Below are 11,744 nucleotides of genomic sequence, written 5' to 3' on the forward strand. Positions count from 1 at the left end.
CTCCTTCCTAAACAGGGCCATGACCTTAGCGTAGGAGACCTGTCAAAGTGAATTTCAACCTCCATGCGGCTCCGCGCTCCTTATATTCTGGCCCTGATCCTCAGGTTTTTCTGACTTCCTGATGCAGAGGATGAGAGTCTCTTTCAATCCTACCAAGGAGGCCCTCTGGCTTTCACACTTTGTTGGTGGTTATATTGGTGGTTAGTTGCCTTTAGCCTTTCATTGACTTCCCCTAACACATGGACAGACCCTAGCAGCAGTCATCCAATTCCAAAGTCCCTCTAATTAGCATTTACCACAAAACTCTCAAATGCCAAAAATACTGTACTTGCTAGTGCAATTCCCTTCCACCAGTATCCCATCCCAGTTCACCACTGGTAAAAGTTTTAATGATTAAACTTGCAAGTACATACCAAGGGCTAGTAATGTTTTATTTCTCACCAATGAGGGAGTTGTCATTGCCATCTGGCTGAAGCCTGCTTTCTCAGTTGTCTTCTGGTGCCATCTGTGGCAGGTCAGGTTCCCTAGGAAACAGACTCTGAAATTCTTAGATTTGCGTACAGGACATTTACTGGGAAAATACTTTCAGAAACCATAATCATATGAGGTGAGAGAGCTGGGCCTAGAAAGAAACTGAATAGTCATTCAGTTACAACAAAGGCATCAGCCAATCTTAAGAGGCATCCTGAATAGGCCTTCAGAGTTGTCCTGCCCTGAGGCAGGGCTGTTGGACCTTCATAAACTACCTCTCTGCCACCCTCCACCACTCAAACATCCTGCCATCTGGTAGGGAGGGTGACTTTGGCGGAGTCAGCTCCTTTTAGCTGTTGCCAGTACCTGGAGAGGAGCTCAGGTGAGAGTTCCCCAGAATCTGGGGAGAATGACAGCCTTGTTCCTGAAAGAAGAATGTGGTTGGCATGTCACAACATCCAGTATATCTCACAAGTTGCTGACTATTTTCTATCTCTGCATTAAGCCTTACCAAATATTCCTGATAGAGCAACTGTTTACTTCACTATAGACATAGCAGAGCAACAGCACAGGTGGAATTCAAGTAGTAGACAAATGATGCTCCACTAAGAATTTCTGGCCTGACTTTCCAGCTTTCCTTATGCAATTCTGTGCATTACACAATCCCCATAGCACATAGGAAGGGTCTTGAAAGGGCATTCTATTCTAGGCTTTCCATGAGGTTCTCACACGAGATTAAGTATATTGTACAGGTCCAAAGAGTCTGTGAAGTAAAGGAAAGGATACTGTGATATTGTAATTTATAATAAGAAATATACATGTATTTGGATTTCACCCACTGTTTCTGGTACAGAGTTCCCAGAACACTTGGAATTAATTGCCTAAGCCGTGAGAACAATAAAGGTATCTCTAGTCATTTTAATGAGATGACTCTTGAAAAGCCCCTCGGTAACCAAAGGGTGGGAGCTGGTTGCTAGGGAAACCAACCAAATGATTGGAGGGTTGGAACCTTCAGTTCCACCCCACCTAGATCCAGGGAATGGAGAGGGCTGGAGAGCAGGTTCAATCCCCAATGGCCAATGACTTATCAATCATGCATATGTAATGAAGCCTCCAAAACACCCCAAAAGGATAGGCTTCAGATAGGTTCCTGGTTGGGGAACATGTGAAGATTTGGGGAGAGTAGCATGCCTGGAGAGGGCATAGAAGTTCCTCACCCTTTCCCCCTACCTTGTCTTACCCATCTCTTCCATCTGGCTATTCCTGAGTTACATCTTTTTCGAACAAACTGGCAATATAATAAGTAAAGTTCTGTGAGCCACTCTAGCACATTAATCAAACCTGAAGAAGAGGTTGTGGGAGCCTCTGGGCTAGTAGGTCAGAAGCACGGGGGACAGCCTGGACTTGTGATTGGCTTCTGAAATGGAGAGAGGGAGACTGAAGTCTTGTGGGACTGAACACTTACCCTGTGGGATCTGTCTTCATGTAGATATTGCCAGAATTGAGTTAATGGTTTGGTGGTATGAAAAAAAAGATATATCGAAGCATCAAAGCAACAAGCTTTGGTCTTTATTTTTTTTTTTAAGCTTTGGTCTTTTAACATCATTTGGGACACAGTCCAAGGATAAATAGCAACATGTACTGGGAAAACGTACTGCCCTTAGAACCAGAAGATACAGAAAAGTGGAATCTAGTTCTGGCTTTGCTGCTTATTAGCTACATTATTTGGGCAAAATCACTTAACTTCTCTGCATCTCAATTTTTCTCAACTATAAAATGAGTATAATATGACCAAATTGTATTATACTCATTTTACATGCAATGTTTGTGAAATGTAAAGTACGATTATTGTGTGGGTTTAAAGGGGAATTTCTTTAAGGATTGTAACAAGGACCCTAAATTGACTATTTCTATACTTCACTAGCTTTGGATCACTAATGGGCAGGTTTTTTTTCCCACATTATGCTTATTATTTTACCTTACAAGGGTTGTTTTCTGCTCTTTATGGAATTCTAAAGATAAACCCAAAGGAACAGTTGCCAGGTGTGACTCACTGACAGTCTAGTCTAGGATTCTTTGGCTTGGAAACCTCCGCTTGATAGCATAGAAAGGATCTATTTCAAACAAATCATTTAATAATAGGAGAAGGCCATTTTCTGCAACAGCAAAACCATGTGTAATGCTCACGGAGTCTCCCAGGACAGCAATCCTATCAAAGAGATAGAGAGAAGGAAGACAGAGGGGAATGATAATACTTTATATTAGTATAGATTATTCTCTCCATTGATTTCCAAGCATTTGGCAAACTTTAGCTGGCTAATCCTCACATATCCTTTTGAGGTTAAGTAGGCAGGAAGTATTATCCCTGATTTCAAATGGAGGAATAAAGGTACAAAGAGTTTAAATGCTTTGTCTGGGGTCACAAACATCAACTAGTGATAAAGCTGAGAACCAACATGACACAGGACCCTGACTGCCAGTTCACAGCCCAAATTCCAAGACCTCAGTCTGCAGAACCACTTGGGCCTTTTGTTGATCTTTCTGAAGCAAAACCCTTGACAATTCATTTTCCCAAAGGCAGAAGATATTGTCTTTGTTCTGATAGAGCACTTGCTTTGGATCAAAGGCAAAAACACATATTTTCAGGCATGATCAACTTTTTCTACAGTTAAGCACAGCTCAGTGTGGACAGAAAAGAAGGCTTTTGTGTGGTTAAGTTCCAAATAAGACATTGATGTCTTTTCCTGGGGCTGAATACTCTGAATCTAACAGCAAGGCAGAGCCTGCGAACAAAACCTTCCTATTCACTTCAAACCATAGTATCTTTGCTAAACATTCTTCAGAGAATTCCCAGCTTTGTTTGACAGATTACCAAGGCTTCTCTTCAAACTACTCAGCTGACCCCTGTTTGGTGCAAGTATCCTCAATGTTGCCAGGAGAAACAGACTGTCCTTACCACATTAAAGCTTGCTGTGGGATAGAAGACAATTTTGCATTAATAAAAAAAAAAGAAAAACTCTAATGAGAATTGCAAAAAGCCTTTAGGTACAAATGCAGGCAGAAAAATCTATGAGTCAGTAAGAACAGAATTATTTTACGTTAATGAGAAAACATCGAACATTTTAGAGCCCAGTCATTATGTGGAGAAAATGAAGTTTTCATCCAGGTTTCATTAAGCTCTGCAGTGTGCTCAGGGCATTCTGTCATGGACTTCATCGGAGTCCTGAGGCCCTTCAGTTCAAGGCCCCTGGCATCCATGATGCCAATGCATGCTCCTAAGGAAATGAAAACCTGAGCTTCTTTGAACTGGAAATACAAAAGAAGAAAGAGGGAAGGGATTTCTTGGAAGGTGAGAGTGGAAAAGGAAAAGCACATTTTGTATCCCCACAAATGGGTAATAATTTCCAGGCCTTATAGTTAAATCAAACCATGTCCATTTTCTGGTGTGAGCATCAATATACCGTGTTACAAAATAAGCTGAGGAAGGGCCGGCCGAGTGGCGCATAGGTTAAGAGCTGGCTTGGGACACCATCTCTGAGCAGCAGGGCCCTGGTTCGGATCCCACATGAGAGCCAGTAACACTGCCCTCTACAACTAAGATGCTGAACAACAGCTCAACCTGGAGCTGGGCTGCCGTGAGTCACCGGCGATGGTGTAGGCTGCAGGCCCTGCTGCAGTGGGCTGCCATAAGGTACTGTGAGTGTCCGGCAGCTGGTGTGAGCTGCCAAGAGCTGCTGTGAGCTGCTGTCCAGAAGCCAGCGACTGATCTGCCTCCCCCTGGAAGAGCGCAATGATCACAATACCAACATGGGCCAGTGAAGCGACGTCTTCCACAACTAGATCGAAGAACAAAAGGACAGCAACTTGTCTGTTCCCCTTCCCCGATTTCCCAGCGCTGTTCCTCTCCCCTAATTCCCCAATAAAATCTTTTTTAAAAATTAAAATAAAAAAATAAGCTTTGGGATATTAAAAGTTTTAAGAGTTGATTTGAGCATTTATCCATTCAAATGGGCAGTGCCAAACCTGAAGTGGTCGGGAGCACTCCTCCAGCTGGAGGCAGGGGAAAGACATATAGAGCAAGTACAGAAGCAAACAAAGGAAATTATTTGATTTTTTTTTTTTTTTGTAACTTGAAGCCTACTTGGCTGTTTGTGACTGGTTTTCCTTAGTGTTTTGATTTTGTGACCTGAGACATTTACAGGTTAAGAATTGGGTGTGCTTACATAGTTCATCAGGGCATCAGAATCACCTCAGTTTAATGGCCTCCTTGTTTAGTTTATCAAACAGTAGTGAGTCCAAAGCTCACTGGACTTGACCCCAGACACGCTAGGTTGAGATCAAGCTCTGGCACTCACTAGGTCTGATATTTATGTGCCTCAATTTCCTCATAAGTCAAACAAAGGAACGATGGGATTTTTAAAGTTCTTTCTAAAGGTTTCTCAATGACTAGTAACCAAAACAACCAATTAGCCCTCCCCACTTCTTGTACTTTTTCCCTTCTGATCAGCTCATGGCCTGAGATAAGACCAGGGTTTTTTTCTACTTGGGTTGTCTAGTAACGTTCCTTGCATATTAGAGTATGTTCTTCTTTCCTGAGTTGGCTGCCCAAAGCTGTTAAGGTCCACCTACGAGAAAAACTGGAGAAAGAGCACTTTGGGCTAAGGAAGGAAGTTGACCTTGTTGATGGCTCACTGGCTCGAGCAGGCTCTTTACATACAAATCTCATTTGCTCTTCAACCCTGAAAAGAAAATACTGTTAGAATTATCTTACAGATCAGGAAACTGAAAGTTAGAAGAGTTAAAATGACTCATTGAAATCACACCGTCCTAAGAATTGAGTAAGGGCGGACTATGAAATTTTTGGGGCCAAGTGCAAAATTAAAATACAGGGCCCCTTGTTCAAAAATTAAGAATTTTAAGATGGTGAGAGGAGAGCATTGAACCAAGTGTGGGCCCTTATAAGCTCAAGCCCTCCTTGATCCTACAGGCTGTACACCCGTGAGGCCAGCCCTGAGTACGGTCAGAAAACAGAGTCTGGATTCTTGCCATTGTCCCTCCTGACCTGCTCCACACACTTCTCCACCAATCTCCATGCCCAGGAGGCTGACCTGTAAAATGTGTCCTCTGGCTTCTGATTGGGTTTCGCTAATGAGAGGCATTGGCAGGAAGCTGGAGTACGGGACAGTGTGAGCTTCCTCTCCACCAGGCAACAGTTTGGTGGCCTCTGTGTTCTTCCTGCCCTCTCCATCCCAGTGCCCAATCTCACGGTCACAGCTTCTGCGAATTCAGTTATTGATTCCCTCCGTACCCCTTTCAGGCCTAAGTTTCTCCTGTGGCTGATCCCATTGTTCTCCATCCGTCACCACTGTCCACACCTTTGGAAATGGCCCTTTTTTAAGAATGACATATATGTTTCCTACACAGTATCTGTTGTTTTGGCTTGCTCAGCTCTCCCCTTTTCATGGGGGGGGGGGACTGCAACCTACTTTTCCTTCAGAGAACTCCTGCTCTGTCCTCAGGAACCCAGAGGTCATATGATTCAAGCCTGGTCAATCAGTCTCCTGACCTCCCTTGCCACGTTGACTGCCTCAGGGATGCGCATGTCTCTCAGGGGCATTTCTGCTAGAATTGGTGGAGGGAGTGGGAGACTGTCTCTCTCCTTTCAAGAGTCAGAAGTTGGTTCTATAAAGATCCAGATGGTAAATATTTTAGCTTTTGCAGCCCACATAGGGTCCTGTCTCATAGCCTTCTTTGTTTGATGTTTTACAACTCTGTAAAAATTTTAAACCGTTCTTAACTTGCCATATGTAGAGTTGGGGGTGTACAAAAAGCAGGCCACCAGGTCAGTAGTTTGCTGAGCCCTTAGGGTAACAGTATAGGAAAAATGAGGCAAAGAGCTACTTGTAAACATCGTCTCTGTTGGCACAGGGGATGCCAGCCTGCACGCACATGCTATCTAGACCTCTAATTCATTCGGTCCTGATGAAGAGTTGTTGCTCTCTGGCGAGTATGCTTTGTGGGTCACGTTCAAACACGGTCATTGAAAACGGCCTGGTGTCCTGCATGGGCTGCTGAAAGAAACAGAATTTAAGGTGGGATCTGTAACATTCACTGAAGGGAAAGGCCAGGTTGTTGTAGGGGCTGGTCCCTCAGTCAGTACAGTGACTGACCCTCCAGAGCCATGGTGGGAAAGGGGCAGATTCCTATGGGGTGTCTGCTAAGAGTCTCTTTTTTTTTTTTAAAGAAAATGTTTTGGCAGAGAAGTATATAAAAAGCTACTGCACAGCCTTATCCATGACTAGGCTGGAAAGGTGGGCTCTTTTAAAATAACTCTTCACCCTTTTCAAAATGAGGAAAACAAACTGGTTATGAAATAGGAGTTAAGCATGGTGATAATCCAACTCAATGTCAAATTTTCTGTCCCCTTGCTCTCATTAACTAAATTCATATGTGATTTGACCAAGTGACTAGATGTGGGTTGTGGAAAGATGTTCACCATAAGGAGAAAGAATATTAGGAGAGATTCTCCTTGTAAATAAAGCAGAGCGGGTGGGTTGGCCCTTTCAGGGAGACAAGAAGTGATGATTAACTAGCCTGCAAGGACTCTCAAAAGTGATCTGTGAGCCAGCTGAGTGGCGCGTTGGTTAGGAGTTGGCTTGGGATGCCAGCTCTGAGCAGCAGGGCCCCAGTTTGGATCCCACATGAGGGCCAGTGACACTGCGCCATCTACAGCTAAGATGGTGAACAACAATTTGACCTGGAGCTGGGCTGCCTTGAGTCTCCGGTGATGGCGTAGGCTGCAGCAGGGCTGGCTGGCAGCGGGCATGAGCGTTCGTGAGCTGCCATGAGCAGCTGTCCAATGGCCGGCGAGCGACTGTCTCACCCGGGAAAAGCACAATGATAATACCAACGTGGGCCAGTGAAGCGACGTCCTCCACAACTAGACTGAAGAACAAAAGGACAGAAACTTGTCTGTTCCCCTTCCCTGATTCCTCAATAAAATCTTTANGCCAGCTCTGAGCAGCAGGGCCCCAGTTCGGATCCCACATGAGGGCCAGTGACACTGCGACATCTACAGCTAAGATGGTGAACAACAATTTGACCTGGAGCTGGGCTGCCGTGAGTCTCCGGTGATGGCGTAGGCTGCAGTGGGGCTGGCTGGCAGCGGGCATGAGCGTTCGTGAGCTGCCATGAGCAGCTGTCCAATGGCCGGCGAGCGACTGTCTCACCCGGGAAAAGCGCAATGATAATACAAACGTGGGCCAGTGAAGCGACGTCCTCCACAACTAGACTGAAGAACAAAAGGACAGAAACTTGTCTGTTCCCCTTCCCTGATTCCCCAATAAAATCTTTAAAAACAAACAAACAAATAAAAAAACGTGACCAGTGCGTGGAAACCTTCTGGGGCTCTTGTGAAAATACAGGTTCTGAATCAGTGGTTCTGTGGTAGAGCCTGAGGGTCTGCATTTCTCACAAACTCCCAGGTAATAAAGATGCAGCTAATCTGTGAATGCACTGTGAGTAGCAAGGGACTAAAGGATAATAATGCCTTAGTGCTGGTGACATTTCGTCACTGATAAATGTTAATAATAATAGCTAACATGTATGGAGTGCCAACTCTGAGAAATGAAGTCACAGAGCAGGTAAGAAAACTGCCATTAAAGCCCACGCTCTTTCCATTGCTCCACGCTGGCTCACTGAAGGGTAGAGAGACAACTGGGGCAGCTCAGGCCCTCATAGTCCAACATGAAAACAGACCTAGCAGCCCAAGGAGCCAGCATCCCAGGTATAACATTTGGCGTATTCACAGGCAGAACCTTCTGGATGGATGCTTGGCCTCATTCAGTGAAAAGCATACCAGGATTTTAAAAAAGTGCCTCTGGCATTTCCAGACACTGATGAACAGGCTAGTCTTTCTGCTCAGCCAATCTGACTGATTGTGTAGAAGTAGGGTATTAGGATGAATGAAAGTAAGGAAACCTCTATCTGATTGAAAAATGGTTGATTCTCCCCAAAATACAGTAGAATGATGAGCTGCTCCTCCAGGGTAAAGGCAGGCTGTAGCTCACCACAGTCCCCAGGGCCATGTGGTATCCCCAGAAGACAGATGCCGTGAACTTGGCACAGACTCCTGCTTTTGCTTCTCCAGTTGACAGTTAGTAAAACATGGAGTCATAATAAGCAAATACTCCAGAGGGAACTATATATTTCACATGATTTTGTCTCTGAAAAGAAGCCTGGATTCCAGAAACTTTTGTGAAATGGGTTTAATGTCTCAGTCTTTGTGTTGATTGGACCTGGATGACTTGTGGACCTGCATGACTGGGAAGCAACACAATCAGCTTTTCAGAAATGTCTACCCTGGAAAGCTTCACAAAGGAGTTTTTTTTCTCTTTGGCCTCCTTTCTGAACAGTTTCTGTTGTAGAACTCCAGGTAGAATCAGCTACAGGCGAAACTGGGACACAAGGGAAATTTCTGTCTGACATTTTCCCACTTCTCGCATCTGGGTCCTTTCTTCCTATCCTCCACTCCCTCCAGCCCCCTCCCCTCTCAATACTGAATTCCATCCATGGGCACAAGTGCATATAATATCTGCAAGGGAGAGAGGGAGTAGGAACAACCACTTGGATATTGTAGTGATTCCTATTTATTTTCTATACTGATGAAAAACGAGCCATGTTTTAGTTGTCACAGAACAAATAGAATCATGAATTATGTTTTATAATTTATATAACTGATTTCATGGACTTGTAAAATTTTCATCAGATTTCTGACAATTGTGAATCATTTCCCCCTTCTGAAAAGATGAAGGAGCATGTTTTCCCATCTGCCCAGCTGTGGCCATCTCTGTGTGGTGTTCAAATACATTTCCAGGCCCAAATAGGAGACGCTCCTGCCCTGGGTGTCATGTCAGCAAACAGAAACTTAGATAACTTTTATATCCCTATAAATGTTCTGCTTAATCAGGAACCCAAGATATCCAGTTAGACAGTCCCCACACACCACGTCAACTCTGGGCTCTGTATGTATTTCCTTGTTCCTGGTTCTTTACCCAATCAACACTTCCTGCCTTCTGCCTCAGTGTGCAGTTCTCTTAATGGAGACTGTCCACTTCATGAAATACTAAATAAAGTTTGTCTATATCACCCAAGTTGTCGTTTTAAAATCATTTTATTTATTTATTTTTTAAAGATTTTATTGGGGAATTGGGGAAGGTGAACAGCCAAGTTGTTGTCCTTCAGTCTTAGTTGTGGAAGATGCAGCTAGCTCAGCTCCAAGTCCAGTCACCATCCGGCCACCTGTCGGTAGCTCGTGGCCCCTCAGCTCAAGGTGCCGTGCTCAATCTTAGTTGCAGATGGGCATAGCCCACCATCCCATGTGAGAGTTGAACCGGAAACCTTGTTGTTAGGAGCACGTGCTCTCACCAGCTGAGCCATCCTGCCACCTGTTGGCAGCTCAGCAGCAGCACAGTTCGGGCGCATCATCACTGGCCCATGTGAGAATCAAACCGGTGACCCTGTTTCTCAGAGCTCACGCTCTTAACCAACTGAGCCATTTGGCCAGCTTTAAATCATTTTTTTAACAATAGTAATCAGTTGCTTGAAGTATTCACTGATGAAAATTCAGGCTGTATGGATCCCAAAGACAAAAAGGCCTATGGCACTGGAGGCCTGTCCTGGTAAAACAAGAGTCAGAGTAGAAGACAGGATGGCCCTGGGCCATTTGCATCTCACTCCTTTGGCATGGGGCCTGGCAAACAAAAGCCTGTGATACTGGAGAGTAAGTTGAGACAGCCTTCTAAGGAAGACAGAAGTATCTGTGTTGAATGCATTTACTCAACACAAACTTTTATTGCAATAGCAAACAACTGGAAATAATTATCAATAGTTGAGGGAGTTGGTCAAAAAAATTATGAAACTGGTAACTACACCATGGAACTGCCATACAATGGAGTCATTAAAATAATGAGTTAGATCTAGGTGTTTTGTTAGGTAAAGGTCTCTAAGCATATTGTTAAATGAGGAAAAATAAGAAATGCGTAATTTGTTCTTGTTTGTTTTTGAAAACTCATAAATAATCACTGGGAATGTACATAACATTTCTGGAGTAATACATAGGTAAATATTAAAAATGGTTGCCATTGGTAGGGAAGCTGATATCTTCAATATATACCCTTGTATAATACTCTTTGTATTAATAATAATGTGAGTTAATATTTGTTGAGTTTTTGCACTGTGCCAGGCAGTGTGCTAAGTACTAGGTATGTCATCTTATTTAATCATCCAAAACCCCATAGGACAGATCTTGTTTAGATTACATCTGCATAAACTGAGATACAGAGATGCCAAGTAACTTGCCCAAGATCACACAGCTAGTAGGTGATAGAACTGCAACTTTAGCTCCTCTAGAGCACTTGCATTTCATGACTATACAATAGTGCCTCTATTATTACCTACTTTTTACAGATGTGGAGATAAAGGCACAGGGAATTTAAGCAGTGAAACCCAGATTCAAATTCAGGTAACCCTATCCACTATGCTACATGGTTTCTCTTCTTCTACTGTTTTTATCAAGTTTTTATCAAGAAGATGTATTAATTTTCAGATTTAAAAAAATCTTGGCAAAAAATGGAAGAGATTGTATAGTTTTACAAATTCTTTGAGAAGCTACTATATATTAGTTCTCTACTAGGAATACAGAAACCAGCCACCCTGTCTTGCCTTTTAGGGGTCACAGTGGAATGGGAGACACCTACAAATGAAGAGAACCTGCATACATAGTAGGAGAGAGGGAAGTGCAAGGTGCTTTGGAGGCCAGACTCCAGCCAGGCTGGGTAAGAGAGGGCAAGGAAGGAATCCCATATCTATAATATCTGAGCTGAGTTCCAGAAGGATAAATAGGAAGGAGTTAGCAAATTAAGAAGCTGGTGAGTAGGGCTGGTAGGGGGTAGAAAAGAGGGATAGACAAAAATGGAGGCATAAGATAATAGGTACCTCCAGGAACTGAAAACTTCAGGATGGTCCCAGTGCAAAGTTAAGAAATTTGAGTAGCTAGAAATCAGGCTGAAGAAGTGGTCGAGAGCCAACCAGCATGCTTCAACTTAAGAGCTGTTGGTCTCAGGATGGGACAATCATTCATTGGGCAGAACTGCTTCTCTCATTCAGCATGTTCAGCATCCCTGTCCCTTATTCACTAAATGTCAGTAACATTCCAGTCACTGAGAAACCCCAAATAACTCTAAAGTGATAATACTGTTAGATGCCACCCTCCT

This window comes from Hipposideros armiger, unplaced genomic scaffold (assembly GCF_001890085.2).
Source record: "Hipposideros armiger isolate ML-2016 unplaced genomic scaffold, ASM189008v1 scaffold_154, whole genome shotgun sequence".
Classification (NCBI taxonomy): Eukaryota; Metazoa; Chordata; class Mammalia; order Chiroptera; family Hipposideridae; genus Hipposideros; species Hipposideros armiger.